The sequence below is a fragment of the Vigna unguiculata genome, chromosome 9 (genome assembly GCF_004118075.2).
Source record: "Vigna unguiculata cultivar IT97K-499-35 chromosome 9, ASM411807v1, whole genome shotgun sequence".
Lineage (NCBI taxonomy): Eukaryota > Viridiplantae > Streptophyta > Magnoliopsida > Fabales > Fabaceae > Vigna > Vigna unguiculata.
Window position 1 is genome coordinate 3422936 of NC_040287.1, and position 19187 is coordinate 3442122.

Consider the following 19187-nt stretch of genomic DNA (forward strand, 5'->3'; position numbering starts at 1 on the left):
GAAGAAGTGGGTTTTATATTTTTCAATATTAAAGTACTTTTTAATCTGAATTTCAGTCTGTATATAACTATTTTTATTTACACATAGATGAATATAATAATACAAATTTCATATTGTAATGGCAAAGTTCCATTATAAAATAAAAGAAAATACTAAAATGATTCTTAAAAAGAAGATAAAAGTATAGTTTAGTCAAAAATGATTTTTAATAAGTATGCATTATTCATGAGTGTTTTATTTATTGATTTGTAAAAATGTTGATGATGTGTTCCCTGACGTGGTTTTCGAGATATTATGTTGTTCTCAACATCATTGATGGACCCAAATAATGTTGTTTTAGTCGTAGAAGCAACTCTATAGGTGTAACCAAACTTTGTCGAGTTATGGAAGATATCCATTGCTTCCATCACCAGATGAAACAGTAATAAACTGTGGTAACCATCCAAGTGTACCAATGCATATACACTGTGTGTGAAAGGGGTTCAGTTGAAGATAATAATAATAATAATAATAATTTATGTCCCTTTTGGAACCTTGGTACAATGAATCTAGACAAGAAAATCGGTTTTCTAAAGCTAAAATAAGGTAAAGTCGAACTCGTATCTTGATAAGTTTTGTTTTAACTATTTTCGTCCATAAATTTCTTTCAATGACTTTTAAGTTTTAGATTTTGTAAAACTCTCAGTTATAGAAAGTTATCAGGATCATACAAAAACATGGACTAATTTCTCTTTATTATTGATGGTAAGATTTGAGAATATATCACTAATATTAAAAGGAGACCTTGTGCATAATAATGGAAATATCCTTTTTATCTCGTTAAAAAAAATTAATTAAATCTAAAAACAACTTTACTTAAGCCTATTTGTAATTATTGGTTTAAATGTATTTTAGTCTATAATTTCACAAATATGTAATGTTTGGTTCTAATAAAAGTTTGATTGCAAATTTAATAATTACAAAAAAAAAATGTAAGTAATATAATAAAAAACATTGAAAATTAAATCTAAATATAAAAAAAAAGAAATTGTAGTTATACTATGAACTAACTACCTAAAAATGTCATGAGTTTTCTTGAGTTTTCTTGAGTAGATAATATAAGGTTAATTTAGTGATAAAGTTAGAAAATAAGATAAGAGGTCGTAGATTCATGTTTGTTCATCTAAAATATAAAAAAATAATGATATCTGGAAAAGATCCAAATACCCCAATTTAAACAAGTGACACCTGTCTAATTTCCAGGTTTTTTGGTAACTTTTCCTTCTGGATATTACCTAAACACCCATTTCTAAGTTTCTGACACATGTCATTTCTTTGGTTTTTTCGTCCTTGAAGGTTTAATTGTTGGACTTCAACACGCGACCCAAAACTAAATCTTTTCAACTTCTCTCCAGAAGCTTCATCACCACTCACACACTCACCTACCACTCTGCCACACTTTTTTTCTCCGTTCTCTTTCCTCTCCTCTTTCTTCCTCACACTCTCAACTTCTCTTTGAAGCTTCTTCTTCCTTTCCACCGCCAAACTAAATGTGTATGAAGGTATTTTTGTTGTTGTTTTGATTTCATCTTATAAACCGTTTTTTGGTTTTCCAAGTGTTTCAAAACCTATTTTTGGCTGATCAAAAGGTAATAACTTTCAATTTTTTTGTTCTTCTTTTTTCATATGCATTGTTACCCATGTTGTTGTTTGAAGGTGTTTTTTGTTGTTTCAGTTTCGTTTTCATAAAAAAAAATTGGTTTTTCAGGAGTTTCGTAGACCTATTATTAGGTGAAGAAAAGGTAATAATTTTCGAGTGTTTTTTAGTTTCTTCTTCATCTTGCATATATATTCTTGTCTGTGTTGTTGTTGTTTGAATGTATTTTTTGTGTGTTTCTATTTCGTTTTCATAAACTTTTTTTTGTTTTTCAGGTTCTCAACTTTTCTCCAGAAACTTCAGCACCACTCACACACTCACCTACCACTCTGCTACACTTCTTTTCTCTATTCTCTCTCCTCTACTCTTTCTTCCTCACACTCTTAGCTTCTCTTTGAAGCTTCTTCTTTTCCTTTGTTCTTTCATGTTTTCTTTTTATATTAAAAAGAAGATCAAAGATTTTTGAAGATCCAAAACGAAGTTCTCAAGCAGAAGGATGAAAAATCATTATTAAGAGGTTTTATTTTTAAAAGGTTTGATTTTTATTATTTTTCCATTTTTTGAGTTTGATTTTAATCATTTTTGTTTTGTTAGCTAACCCATCCTCCTAGTGGTGTTCCAATGGTGTTCCTCACATGTGGGTCTACAAGGTTAAACTTGAAAGATCTGTTGTTGGATTTGTACGTTATTCATGAAAGTTTTTTTATATGGATTTTGTGTATTATAATTTGTTTGGCTTATATGACGACGTTATTGTTCAATAAATATTATACTTAGAATGTAGTTGAGGTTCTGAAACAAATTCTTGAAACTGAATACTTTGTATTTTTTGAAAAGATGAATGATTTGCTTAGTTAAGTTTCTTCAACACTATGTGGTAAAGTTTCTTCAATGAAACCTCTGAATGTTTCGGTCTCTTCAAATCAGTAGCATGGAAAACATAAATTACTATTCAAAACCATTTAATAGCATGTGAAACATAAATTACTATTCAAGACCATTTAATAGCATGGGAAACATAAATTACTATTTAAGACCATCTAATGCAATAACTTACTCTATCAATAAATCTTACGTTCAATTAAATCCTGCACACCTTCCAATGAAAATCTAAATTTATCATTGCATTGGAAATTTAAATTTATCATTACTCAAGAAACCATGCACAACTTCCAATGAATTTTTTTTAATATATTTGTATAACGTCTAAATAATGAATACGAAATATGAATAAATTTGTATAAATTTTTGTTATTATTATTTGTACTGCTCCAGATAATCATCATCGCACCACTGGTCTATATAATTGAACTGCTCCATTAATTTGAACTACTCGGAATAAACGTTCTGCTGATTCAATTGATTGGGATTCAACTATTGAAGTAATTCATTAATCTCTCTTGATATCCGAATATGGTGCACGTTTGTATAAATATTTTTTCATTATTATTTGCACTGCTTAAGATAATCATCATTGCACTGGTCCACATATTTCAACTGCTTCATTTATTGTTTCATCTCCAACACGCTTTCATGATTCAACTTATTCAGATTAAAATATTCAAAAGATACATTTACTTCTCTTCACATTTCACACTTAATTCAAAAGATACATTTACTTCTCTCATCTACATTTCACACTTTTTTTTGTTTGATCATGAAGAATTAGTTATTATAAATTTAATGTCTACATCGATAACAATACCTGCATTTATTTTTGTTTAAAAATGTTAACATCAATCTTACATTATGTTTGCATTTTTGTTTAAGTTGATTATTTATTTGTGGACATTACTTTTACACGAGACCAAAGTTCTCAATATTCCTATATTTTATTTTAACAACAATATGTACATATGCATTTCATTTTAATATAATATATAACTCAATGTACATTTAAAAAAAATAAAAATAAAATGTGTGTACCCATCAAGAATTAGTTATTATAAATTTAATGTCTACTTTGATAATAATACCTGTATTTATTTTTGTTTAAAAATGTTAACATCAATCTTACATTACGTTTGAATTTTTGTTTGTTTAAGTTGATTATTCATGTGTGGACATTACTTTTACACGAAACCAAAGTTTTCAATATTCCTATATTTTATTTTAACAACAATATGTACATATGCATTTCATTTCAATATAATATATAACTCAACGTATATTTTAAACAAAAATAAAATAAAATGTGTATACCCATCAAGAATTAGTTATTATAAATTTAATGTTTACATTGATAACAATACCTGCATTTATTTTTGTTTAAAAATGTTAACATCAGTCTTACATTATGTTTGCATTTTTTTTAAGTTGATTATTCATGTGTGGACATTATTTTTGTATGAGACCAAAGTTCTCAATATTTCTATATTTTATTTTAACAACAATATGTACTTATGCATTTCATTTCAATATAATATATAACTCAATGTACATATGCATGGAACAAAAGTTCACAAGACACTATACCTTGTCGTCAAATGTAATCATTTCAATATTTCAATATAAATTAAGTATAATTATAAATTATGTATTGTGTAACTATAGATTATATCAATATATAATGAACATAATCAATGGTCTTGAATAATTAGATAATGAAGCAGATTATCATAGTTAGCTAAAATCTAAATGATATATTTACAAATCCAAATAAATTATATTAATAATAACAATACTTTAATTTAATTTTTAACTGATATAATATATAATATTTAAACAAAATATAACAACACTAACACAAAAACAAAAAAAATACTCGTGTGCATATGAACGGGTCTCATACTGGTTGTTGATAAAAAGAGGAAAAAAATCTTTGTTGTAATAGGGTTTGGAGCTAGCATGTGACTAGGTCATGGGATGTAGGTAATAATTGTTGGGGTTTTAATTGGGCTTGTCTTCACTTTGCACTTATGCTGCTTCAGCATTCATGGATTTGGGAAACAGTTATCCATTATTGGATAAAATCTACTCGCTTTTATTGAAGACATTGACCACAAGCACATGGCATAGTCTTCTAGTAATCATTTTGGAACAACTACAATTTACAAACTTAAGTATGCAAGGGAAATAATAAAGCCAAAAAAAAGAGAGGCTATTTTTCCTTTAAATATAATATTGTTTTGTATATATTTGTGTTCAATGCATAGTATTGTATTGATGTCACTCCCTCTTTTTTCTTTCCTTTATTTAGTGATTAATTCTCTATGATATCTCATATGAAATGTAGTAATTTAATTTATTTTCCAGCAAATAGATAAATTTTTGAATCATAAATTAAAATGATAACCCTTAATACTCTAACTCCTACCTGACTCTGACACTCTTCTATATGCAAACATCATCGATATATGGCTCTCCACCCAAAAGATAATATAGACAAAATATGCATCCTTAACATCATGGGAAAGTAAGAGTTATTTTTTTTTATTATAATCAATTATACGTTTAAGTACTAACATTATCTTATTTTAATAACTGTCCCAAATACGCTCTAATTATAAATTAATGCTCGTGTGTTGAAAAGAGAAAACATGTTTTCAATCTTTTTTCATAAAGCGAGAGCCATTATAATTATTTAAAAGACCTTTAGTTATATTTTGATTATGTGGAAAACTATTTATGACTTTCCTCAAACTACAATATAATTTATGTTCATTACAAGAAAATATATTTAGTGTTAGCTAAGCTAAAACTAAATGCCATTAATTAAGTAACAGTATACCAGATTTAGTACGGAATCATAAATTTTGAATTATTAACATCAACCTTCCAACAAAATTTTATATTGAACCTTTTAATAGGTGATAAGGAACGAGTGAATTGAAGAATCTTGATTTATGTTTCTGATGGTTGGAATACATGAAAAAATCTAAAAATTGATCTGCAAAAGACTCTCTGAGGCTCTCTCTCAAGTCAAAGAGAGTTTGGATTTTTAGAGTGAGGGATAATGAGCATAAGAGTGTGTATCGGAGAATACTATATATATTTATAGGATCTTAGATCCATGTAATAGGTAATGTATCAACCAATATAAGTAAAATGACTTATCTGAAATATGTAGTAAGAATAATGTGACTCATTACTTGATATACCAGAAACTTTGTAATATGTAATTAAACTTCTAAGATTTGTCATAATTACCATTAATATGTGAATATTTGCCTCAATAGATGTATGTTAGGATATTTTATAATTTTTCTGTGATGAGATTAATTAAATCTTATTAAATTGTATTACTTAGCATCATATATTGGACCAAATATGTACAATATTAATTACATTTAATATTAGTTAAAACACTTTGATATTTAACTTAACATTTTAAATTTTAATATTAATTTAATTATACATTTCAAGAAAAAAAATCGCATTCAGACTCTCTATTAAAAAAAGCATACAAATAAATAAAAGAAAAGAAACAAATGTATTAATTAAATTGAAAGAATTTCGTGGAGAAAATAATTTTTACAATTTTTTTCTAATTATGGTCGGAATATATAATTTAAAAGTTTTTTAATACATTCTAAATAGTCTTAGATGTTAAAAAGTTGTGTTCCCCATCCCACTTCAATGGGGAGGTGAAGAAGAAATTACGAACGTGTAAAAAACAAAAGCCCAACTTAAGTTTTATCTTTTCAGTCCATGCTAGGAGTTTTCAGGCTAAACTTTTTCTTACTACAGCCTATAGTACTACAGAAGAATTTACATAAAGAAATTCAAAGGACTAAAATGCATTTCCTTTTTATATAAACTTCATTATTATTATTCGCGACTCCAAAATGGTTCGGTAAACAGATAATTCGAAATTATGAGATTCATATAATCTCTTTAAAGTAAGGAAAATACGATATTCGAATATAGATATATAGTTTTTTAGTTTAAAAACATTTATAAATAAATATTGTAACACCCCATTTAATTAATAACGTAATTAAAGAAGCGTCACACTGGAATAATAAAGTAGCACAGTCCTGGAGTTTAAATTCACTCCTTACAACGTAAGGCACACCACGGTACCACAGGAAAAACCAAATATGAAGTTAAAAGGAATATAGGAGATCACAAGTCAAACAGAATACATGGGCCGTGGCACTAAGAAAAGTCCAACAAAAAGAAATAAAACATCAGCTCCAGCCCAGATGAACTATGCAGCGGAGTCACCATTCCCTTGTTGACCGCGAGAATCTCTCGCTTCTGCTCACATCAATAATTTGATGGTCATCGCAAAAGAGAAGAACCACACACAAAACAATCAAATAAGCAAAGGGTAAGCTAGAGCCAAAATCATTTCATCAATGAAATCAGATACATATTCACAGTCCATTATACATACATCACACAAGCATGTTACGACCTCCCAAGCAATACACTACGACTCGACTCGACTCATCCGGATACATATAACCTGGTCGGATTCAGCGGATGCTTGCACTTGTGGTTGATACCTCTGCTCACCCCCAAGCTGCTCACCCCCGAGCTATGTATTACAAGTGTTACAATGAATCAATTTCCCTCACCACAAGGTTAGCCCTTAATGAGTTTCAGGCCTCCTGCTACTCTCACCACATGAGCCAGTCCGCTCTAAGTGAGACTAACTGACTCCTTAGAGTGTCAGGATGCGATCCTTACCTTGAATCCTTACCAAGTTATATAAATGGGGCACCACCATGGACACCCACTATCAGGGGCCATGGAATTACGTCCCGACCACTGAAGCACGACCCTGAAGTTCCACCTAGAGACTTCAAGGAATTACGTACTAACCACATGACAAACACACACCAACAGCCAAGTAACAGATACATATATCATACATAGGAACCTCATCCCCTCATTCGTAACCAATCCCTATTTCTCATACGTTGAATCAATACCAACTAGTCATTCCCAACCATGAGTAAAGTGTTCCTCCTCATCCCAAAGCCATGCCACTGGATTACCAACCATCATGTCCATTGTTGCTCATGTCAAACTCGTGACCACATATATACATATATTCAACCTCTCGAGTATAATTCATATAAAGATTTTGTCAAACTCATGATTCACACATAAGACCCTCTCCCAATCATGCATAATCATTTCCATTAAACCATCACACAATAACTTATACAAGTACCAGTTAAATATCCAAGCACAGAGGGAACCCAAATCAGAACGCATTCTCGCCCAGCTCGTCGCTCAGGCTGGAGGGTCTCGCTCAAGCGAGAAGGACTCTCGCTCAGGCGAGCTCCCTCCGCCTAGGCGAGAGCTCGACACACACACCACAACGGCCTCTGCGCATTCTCGCTTAGGCGAGACTCCCCTCGCCTGAGCGAGACACTCGCTCGCTCAAAACTGAGTTGGTCGCCTGAGCGACCCCTCGAATAAAAAGTTTGGGCGAGCCTCTGCTCATCTCGCCTGAGCGAGACAGGCTCGCCTGGGCGAGATTATCAGTGCTCGCCACTGTTCACGCCTGCATCACACATAAACATACACTAAATAGGAAAACCAGCCAGTCCAAGCATCCAAGACAGTTATCAAACTCGAAAATCATGAAACTAAAATGGTACAAATCACAATCACACCAGACAAGGGGATTCTAGCTTCCCTTACCTGGAATATGCTAGTACAGGAACTCAACCACAAACACGGACACCACGGCTCTAGGGGTATGCTTATGAAGAGAAGCAGAAAATTTGGTTCGAATAAGTGCGACGGAGCTCCAAGGTTGAACCCTATCGGAGAGGGTGACGGCTACTCAAAGGGGGTTAGGAAATTTGTTTCAACAAAGTGAGAGGAATGAGGTTTAGGGCAGACTTAGGGTTTGTTCCCCTTTTGGGCCAACCCTTAGGCCCAACTCACATGGGGCAGCCCCTTTTAATTTAGGGCAGAAAATATTGGGTCTTACATTCTCCCCAACAACAAAAATTTTTGACCTTGAAAATTCATCGACGAGATGGGAAGGAAACTACGTTTTCCCCCATTTCGTCTGACAACCACCACTTAGACATGACGAATAAAACGACTCTAACACCTATAGTCACTGGAAAGTTTGCCTCTGTGCTAAGCAATATGTGTTCAACTGTGTAGATTAGTTTAGTCACTACTCTCGAAGTAACTTTCGACCTGCAACCTTAAAACTGGGACGCTCCTCCTTACCTCCCCAACCAACTTGTATTTGATATACCGACTCGTCTACCATATGCTCTCCACTACCTCTTGTAGGTTTTATCAAAGTCTTTGATGACTTTAAGTCTCAAACTAAAACATGTTCGTTATCACTTCGCATCACCTTGTTTACTCCTTTATGCCTCACTCCATTGACTAGATCATTATTGAGTTTTGGCCTACTGCCTCACCATCAACACTCTTGACCCCTTTTACGCATAACGATACTCATAACATCTTACTTCCTTTGTTGGCTTCAACCAAGGCAACAAAGTCCCCTACCGAGTTATTCCATTTCCAATTTAAAACTCTCAACTGATTCCATCGCCATGTCATTTTGGTATCTTATCCTCATTTTTTATCCCTCAACTCGTAACCATCATTCCACCAACCCACAGTACCATAACTTCCATTGACTCCAAATCTCAAGTCTGGTTTGCACCAAGCAACCCTACGATACACCTCGAACTAAGATTGTCCGATTTGGCTTTTTCCCCACCTCTTTGAGAAACTTACTTGTTCTAGTCGAATAAGTAGACCAAGAAAATCTTGTCACATCTCCTCCTCCCAACTTAGACACTTACCTCTCCGCCAACCCTTACCCCGTCGAGCCCAGATCTTGAATTCTCTTCTAGAAATAAACACCTACCCTTAGTTCCTTACTTCAAGGTCGGTACCCTAACTTGAAAACATAATTCAACCACCTCTCATTTCCTTGGTCCAACTTCCTCTGTGCAACCCTACACTTCCAACTCTGAATGATCATTGCACACTTTTACCTGACACTCACAAGGACGAAACCTTTGATGTTTTTAGGGAATTGGTTTTCGTAGTGATCTCTAGGTCTTGAATAAGATAGTTCTTCTCGCGCACCTATTACCATTTCTAAGCATCATCTGCCACCATCCCGCTGCGCTACTTTGATTTATACCCAAACTCACTTGTTTGTTTACTCCAAATAATGATCCTTTCATGTCCGTCATGACAAGGAAGCAATCATTGTTGAGAAATCTTCCTCGAGACCCCTACCAAACTTGCAGAACCTCTTAAACTCCTCTTTTGATAGCCTTAACGCTCCATTTTCTCAACAATGTACCTATCCTTTTAAAACCATATTCCTTATTGGTCACTCCAACCTTAGTCAATACTCTTCTTGAACGGCTTGACACCATAACTTCTTTTTAAAGATTCCCCAAACTCGTAGTCATCCTGGTGATTATACTAAGTTTATACCATTATGTCTCGAACAACTCTTTCACTTGTTTCTCTTACTTCACAATCCTAGCATAAAGCCTCCAATTAGAAACTATCAGCACAAGTTCGACTTCAGACCCAAATGCAAAAGGGAACTTCACCACTCCAAAGCGAAAATTCTAATGTTTACTTCAGGACAATTCTATAACTCTTCTACCACTGAGATTCCTTGCGTCTATTTTTCTCTTGCCTTTGTCGTATAACTCTGATTCACATGACACCCTGCCCTCACCTTTCAGCTTGATACACACTTGTTACACCACTACTGACATATCCCTTCAAATCAAAGGATACAACTTCATTGGAGATCACATCTCCTAGGAATGAGATTAAGAAAATAACCAATCCACCTTTGAGATCATGTCCCAACCTTATAAAGGGAATAATTCAAATTGGCTTTGAATTTAAACACTTTGATCACCGCGAAGGCACCACACACCCGAGCGAGTCTCCACTTGGTCACAATTGTAGCAAAACCATCATCTCAACCTTAGTCCCTTCCTAAAGGTAACCATGATTCCTGTACCATACTGGCGACATCAAGGAGTACACGATTCCAAGAAAACCAGCTCTTAGTCCAAACATCACTTCGAAAGGTGCATCTCTGGGTGAGATATATTCGTGCTAACCATTTTAGCATCAACCATCGTAGACATCATGTCAACTGCTTAAAACTTTTCTTTTCATTCCCTCCATCATTGTGCTATGACATCAGTTGGGTTGTCCTTCCATACGAGAATAACCTTTAAAGGTGTACCCTTCCTCCTGGTGCGTGAAACTTTTCACTTTATACCCAAGGTTAAGTGACTTGCTCATGGGAACTATTTTTCCTTGAAACATCCCACTAACAAAGTTGAAAAGACCCCTCTCCACTTGTTGACTGTTAATTCTAGTATGAACCTCTTATCCACCTCAGCCTCTCACTAGAGGTTTGCCATCTTTTTGCACTTCACGGTCTCTTCCTTTCTTAGCTTGCTCGTTGCAAAGCAATCTCTCCACTCGCTGCAGCCTAGAATTTGCCAATTGTTCCTCTTCCACTTCTCCAAGAAGCACTAGGTGTGACCATATGACTGTATTCAATGACACTTCTCCTAACACTGTATGCATTTGCATGACTCTGAACTTCAACCTTGTCGGGATGTAGAATCAAGTTGATTTTCCTCAAACGATGTGGCACTTGCATGCACTGATATCTCCCATATGTTTTAACCTCTAGATTCAACTCATTTTGGAAAACTTGCGGTATTTGATCCCAAACTTGTCCTTAAAGCTCCCTTAGTCCAATCGTTGCTAAACTTCAACATCTTTTCTCAAACTATTAACCCAAACTTAGCTTTCCTTATTCAACGGTATACATCACACATCAACTTCCCATCTCCGAGGCAAGAAGTTATCTTAGAGACCTCATTCAACACTTGTAAAGGAAAACAGGCCAAGTTGACATTGGATTTGCATTCCCTCATTTCTATAGACACCAGACACAGAACACAGAGGCACAATAAGACAAACTAGATCATACCAAGCAACAGTCTATCACTTACAGACAACGAACCCCTTTTTGTCTGTCACCCCCTTTTCCTGAACCATTAGAATAAGAAAGGAAAACAACCTTTAATCTAGTCATGAGTGTGCACCCTCATTACTCTATCAAGGCGTTTTCTGTTCCTAAAACTTTTGGTTTCACTGACAAACTCGACGAAACATGACTACTTACGCCCGCAAGGCACGACAAACCCACAACCTTAGGTCATCCTAAGGACGAACTGCTCTAATACCATTAATGTAACACCCCATTTAATTAATAACGTAATTAAAGAAGCGTCACACTGGAATAATAACGTAGCGCAGTCCTGGAGTTTAAACCCACTCCTTACAACGTAAGGCACACCACGGTACCACAGGAAAAACCAAATATGAAGTTAAAAGGAATATAGGAGATCACAAGTCAAACAGAATACATGGGTCGTGGCCCTAAGAAAAGCCCAACAAAAAGAAATAAAACATCAGCTCCAGCCCAGATGGACTATGCAGCGGAGTCACCATTCCCCTGTTGACCGCGAGAATCTCTCGCTTCTGCTCACATCAATAATTTGATGGTCATTGCAAAAGAGAAGAACCACACACAAAACAATCAAACAAGCAAAGGGTAAGCTAGAACCAAAATCATTTCATCAATGAAATCAGATACATATTCACAGTCCATTATACATACATCACACAAGCATGTTACGACCTCCCAAGTAATACACTACGACTCGACTCGACTCATCCGGATACATATAACCTGGTCGGATTCAGCGGATGCCTGCACTTGTGGTGGATACCTTTATTCACCCCCAAGCTGCTCACCCCCGAGCTATGTGTTACAAGTGTTACAATGAATCAATTTCCCTCACCACAAGGTTAGCCCTTAATGAGTTTCAAGCCTCCTGCTACTCTCACCACAGGAGCCAGTCCGCTCTAAGTGAGACTAACTGACTCCTTAGAGTGTCAGGATGCGATCCTTACCTTGAATCCTTACCAAGTTATATAAATGGGGCACCACCATGGACACCCACTATCAGGGGCCATGGAATTACGTCCCGACCACTGAAGCAAGACCCTGAAGTCCCACCTTGAGACTTCAAGGAATTATGTACTGACCACATGACAAACACACACCAACAACCAAGTAATAAATACATATATCATACATAGGAACCTCATCCCCTCATTCGTAACCAATCCTTATTTCTCATACTTTGAATCAATACCAATTTGTCATTCCCAACCATGAGTAAAGTGTTCCTCCACATACCAAAGCCATGCCACTGGATTACCAACCATCATGTCCATTGTTGCTTGTCAAACTCGTGACCACATATATACATATATTCAACCTCTCGAGTATAATTCATATAAAGATTTTGTTAAACTCATGATTCACACATAAGACCCTCTCCCAATCATGCATAATCATTCCCATTAAGCCATCATACAATAACTCATACAAGTACCAGTTAAATATCCAAGCACAGAGGGAACCCAAATCAGAACGCATTCTCGCCTAGCTCGTCGCTCAGGCTAGAGGGTCTCGCTCAAGCGAGAAGGACTCTCGCTCAGGCGAGCTCCCTCCGTCTAGGCGAGAGCTCGACACATACACCACAACGGCCTCTGCGCATTCTCGCTTAGGCGAGACTCCCCTCGCCTGAGCGAGACACTCGCTCGCTCAAAACTGAGTTGGTCGCCTAAGCGACCCCTCGCATAAAAAGTCTGGGCGAGCCTCTGCTCATCTCGCCTGGGCGAGACAGGCTCGCTTGGGCGAGATTATCAGTGCTCGCCACTGTTCACGCCTGCATCACACATAAACATACACCAAATAGGAAAACCAGCCAGTCCAAGCATCCAAGACAATTATCAAACTCGAAAATCATGAAACTAAAATGGTACAAATCACAATCACACCAGACAAGGGGGTTCTCGCTTCCCTTACCTGGAATATGCTAGTACAGGAATTCAACCGCAAACACGGACACCACGACTCTAGGGGTATGCTTATGAAGAGAAGCGGAAAAACTGGTTCGAACAAGTGCGAGGGAGCTCCAAGGCTGAACCCTATCGGAGAAGGTGACGGCTACTCAAAGGGAGTTAGAAAATCTGTTTCAACAAAGTGAGAGGAATGAGGTTTAAGGCAAACTTAGGGTTTATTCCCCTTTTGGGCCAACCCTTAGACCCAACTCACATGGGGCAGCCCCTTTTAATTTAGGGCAGAAAATATTGAGTCTTACAAATATTATCATAAGAAGTATTTTTATCTTATAATTATTTTTGCTCGTAGACTTACTAAAAATTCGTAATTAATTTGTTTTTTAGAATTTTTGCAGAAAATTTTCTTTTTTTCGTGACGATTCAAAATTCTATTACACATCAATAATTATGTCCGTTCACTTTTAATTTTGGTAGGATGAGTTTAAATTCATTTATTCTATTTTCCAATATTTAAAAATAATTATAAGACGTACTCAAATTTTAAAAACACCACAAAAATTTTAGTTTTATCCTCCATAATCATTTTTTTTACTCATGTTTAAAAAAAATGCTATTTGAGTTTATCCAAAACAACAACTATCTCTCACTAAGATATTAAAAAAAAGTGTTTCAAATCCTTATAGATTTTTTAATAATTTTGTCTTAGTTGTTTTATTTTAAACAATAATATATTATGTGACCGTTATATTTAAAGCATTGAAAGGAACCGACCATTTTCAAAAATTTTACCTAATAGTTTTTCTTTTTTTTAAATTTGATTTTCATAACTTATTTGGATTTTACAAAAAACTGCGCTTTTTTTAGCTAACAGTAGTTTTTTTATTAGAATAACTAATTACGTAGATGATGATGGTTTGTGTCTTATTAAAAGAGACTTAAAGATTAAAAAAAGTTGTATTTTGAATAAAATCAACGTGAAAAATAATTTATTAATTTAAAAAATTCATTTATTTATAAAAATATAAATAATATGTTTTGATAAAATATAAAGAATAAATTATATACAAAACTATAGGATATATTCTTTAAAAATATAAATGGTATACAAAAAAATATAAAATAGATCCGTTAAAAATATAAATCAATATATAAACGAAATGATATAATTGTTTAAACTTACGTAAAGTATAAATTGTGAAAATAATAATATTATATTAATATCGTTCTTGTTCTAATGAATAAAGTTGGTGATGATATTATAGCACATGGTACTCGTTATCAGTGTTACCCGTGAGGTTGGTGCTTTGCAGTGATTTTTTTTTTAAATAATTCACTTACGAGTTTTTCACAAGCATTATTTATCTTTTTAATATTATATTTATTTTGAACACTTCCTTAGAGTATCACACTTTACTAAATTAAATTATCAAACTTTAGTATAACTTGAACATTTAACTGTATTAAAAGGAAAAGAAATTAGTTGTCTTGTTTATCGCGTAATAGCCATAAACTATATTTAAAAAAATATAAGCGGATATTTTATGCTAGTTTATGCAATAATATTAAACTTATATTACAAAAACATAAATAATCACCCATGTTATGTTATGATTTGGTATAAAGTGCTCATCCATTAATAATAAAATTTTTACCTCTGTATATGATTTTTTTAATACTTTAATATTTATTTTTCTTTTACTCTATTCATATGTGAAACATTTTGAATATTGTTTGAAGTAAACTCTATTTGATAAAGCAAGAAATATAAGTGTAATTTTAAAAGTGTTATAATTTACTCGATAAACCAATAAAAGAGAATAGTTCAGAAAGAGTGTGTACTATAAGTTGGATAGGTTTCCAAAATTATGAAGAGGTGGGATGCAGAAGCTTTTCAAGCAAGAATTATTTAACTTTTTATAAAAATAATATTTAATTACAAAAATTAAAGTGGATATATCAATTTTAGTTCAAAAGAGAAATTCAATTTATTTTACCTTCATACTCCCTTGTTTCAAAAACTTACGCGGGAAAGTTTAAATCAAATTTGTTTGGGATCTGTTCTAAGTAAGGAACATGGAAATGCAAATTTGAAATAATAAATATTGCATTAATTATAAAATAGTGGGATAATTAATTATAATAAAACTTTGAAGTATGCAAATATGAAGAATGGGAAAGTAAGTATACATTTACTATTGATACAATCTTAAGTAATTTTAAACGAATAACATTTAGTGTACTTTATTATTTTATTACATACATTATAGTTTAGTTTTCAACCTCGAACACGTTACTTGAAAACAAGAGAGAAAAATCTTAACAAAAAAAAAAAAACACGCATAGACATTATGCGAAAATATACACGTTAACGTGAACGTGTGTCTCTTTAGTTTTATCCTACTATTTCTTTCTATTAAATTAAAATTTAATATGTTAAACGAAATTTGATTATTTAACACCTATACTGATCTAGTATACTAAAAACACATCGTTGATACAAAATCAACGATCTAACAAGTATTATATTTCAATAAATCTTGACCGTTTAAGAAGAACACACACATGAATTTTAAATTTAACATATATTACTTATTATGTTTATATTATTTTTAAAATTTTAAAATATTATTTAAAAGATATAAATTTTAAGATTATAAGAACTCAAAGTGATAAGTTGGAGAGATAATAAATCACATGTAAAAAAATATAAGTGGCAAGAGAGAAGAATTAGTTAATGATTATTTTAAAAATATATAAATAAATTTTTACGTAAAATAAAAATATGTTAAAAGTAATATATATATATATATATATATATACATTAAAGAAAATAATATAATTATACAGTTATAAATACTCTAAGAGTTATTCCGTACTCTTCGGTCTTCATTGTCACGTGTGGGTAACCTATAAAAGAGTTGACCATATCTATAGTAATCCTGAAAGTTTAATTACACAAAAAAGTTACAAGATCAATTACTTAATTGCAAAAGTTTAATTTGGGGTTATAATCTTCTGTACTATTGCAATTTTTCAACCAAATAATTTCTTATTTTTGAAAAATAAAATAATTAAAATTACGTTGTGAAAAATGAAATCTAGAAGGGCCGAAAACCCCTTTCCCAGGTAGGGTGTCACCGGTTACTACTGTGAATTGAATTTTGACTTTTTCAACAGACATCAGTTATGCGTCACTCGTGAATAAATTTTCATTTTAAGGATGTGAATTAAATTTTGTCTAGTTTATAACTCAAGGTATTTTCATAAAAAAAAAAGTTATTCCGTTAAATACTTTAAATATATTTTTTTGTTTAAATAATCTCTTATTTGATTTTGTTATTAATGCAATGATATGAATTGATTAATTTGTGGTTGTTCTTGTAAATTTTATCTAACCCGGTTAATTATTCTTATTCTTAAAAGAAAATAAAAACCATAATGACGAACACAACAAAATCACAAGTCAAAACATGATCAGCAACATGTTTGGTAAAACTTCATGGACAAATTATGAAAACGAGTTGGATTAAATTTTCCTTTTTCTCTTCTAAACTTTACCAAATGATTTGACGAGTAGTTGGGAAAACAAAGTTAAACTTGATAACTTATGAGGTATCCCCACTCTCGTTGGATTTTTAACCGAAAGTGCTTATTCGATAATAAAAAAAATATTAAACGTTTAACATCTGGTGACCCTCAATGATTTCAAAGACATCTTGCATGTTTAAAATAATAGCTTTTTTACATCGTTTTTTGAGAAAACTAACATAGTATTTAGTTGTAATATGTTAGTTTTGCACTAGCATAAGTTCCATAGACTGTGTTTCTTGTTTTCATAGAAGACCCTTTTTGTGTTGTGCACACCCTCTTTGCAGGTTCAACATCCTACAATATTTTCATTAATTATTTTTTTTTTCACCATTCTCTCTTACATAGTATCATAAAGTGAATTTTACTTACGCATTATAAAAAGATGTCACGTAAATATTCTTTCGGGATTGTTTAAACCACGTTGAATGTAAGTCTGGCATTCCATGTTTCTATTCCCAAATTTTTGTACTGGTTAAGAAAACCATTGATTTCAACATTCCCCATGTTCATAATCACTTCATTTACATACCTTCATTGTCATATAGATATTAGTTACAACAATGGTTGTTGTCATCAAACTTAAGCTGCATAAATAATATGAAATAATTTAAAATATACTCACATCATCCATAAGTGAATGTTAGGAGATATCGCTGCTATATATATATATATATATATATTTGTTATTTTTGTTATGTTAGTTTCACTTATGTACGTATGCATGTATCATGCAGTAGCGAACCTACATGTACACGAGGGTGGTAAGCACACCTTCTGGTTTTATTGAAATTATTTCTAAGTATATGAAAAAACATATTTTGCTCTCCTTAATCTTATATATTTGTCTCCCCTTATTGTTTGCGGTGACTTTAGGATCTTAAATCCCTTACTAGTGTCATGCATATTTTATATAAATGTATTCACCCTTTGCTTTGTAACATATTTTTCATAACAATAATATCCATTTCTTTCATTACTTCATTTTATCTTTCTCTTTTACACACATAATCCTAATGTGATCAATACCTCCATTTATTATAATCATCCCCAAATTTTTAAATTCAATTTGTTAATGAATTTTATGCATACACACGCATAGCACCTCTCTCTCCATATATATAAATATTTAAGAAAAGTACACATATGAGATGAAATTGCACTAGGAAAATTGCAGCTTGTACATACTTCTTATCCAAGCTAGATTAATTAAGAATTAAGTGACGACATGAGTTTGTTTAACTATCCGTATCAAATATTTGTTAGAATAATGGAATGAAGAAAGCATCTTAGAATAATCATGCACAAGTGAGATTACCATGGTTATCCATTTTTCAGATTTCTATAATATTGGGTTTTGTTTCCACTGCATGGGAAGTGACATTCTGAATTTTGAGGTTTTGCGGTGTTGACAAAGTCCTTAATTTAAATTTCTATGTAAAGGACACGTGGCGTGGCCCCACGTAACCTACTCCCGTACGTGTTGACGGGAGTGTCCTCCTTGGGCACATCCTTTGTCGTTATTGAGTAACGAGCGCGGTTTTGTGTTGAGCGCACACAAAGTTTGAGTCCAAGGTGTTTGGAGTAATGCTCCAACCAATAAGTTTGGAAATTAAGGGATATGGTGTATAGATTGGTCCATACGGGTGATTATTATATCACTAAAACCCTACGCTCTATCTCCAAACACATTTTCCCCACGCTAATCTTACCTCATTCTCAACCACCACCTTCTCTCCACTTATTTCCCCTTCATGCAATTGTAAATAATTTACCTACTAACTTTACATAACTAGTTTAAGATCAGGATCAGTGATGTTACTTCAGATCAAGTATAAATTAAAGAATGATAAATGTTTATTCTTTAATACGTGTTTTAGGTGAAAAATAATCCTAGTGTAATCGTTAGAAATTCAAACGTGAATTTAAGTCATATATTGGATAGAAATGAGAAAGTGGAGCACCATATAATGATAAAGATCCATATATTCATTGCTTTAAGATTTTGGGTTGAGAGTTAAGTTAATATCTTATATGGTTGAGCCCAAATCTTATTAGTGTTTTATTTACCGATAAAACCCTT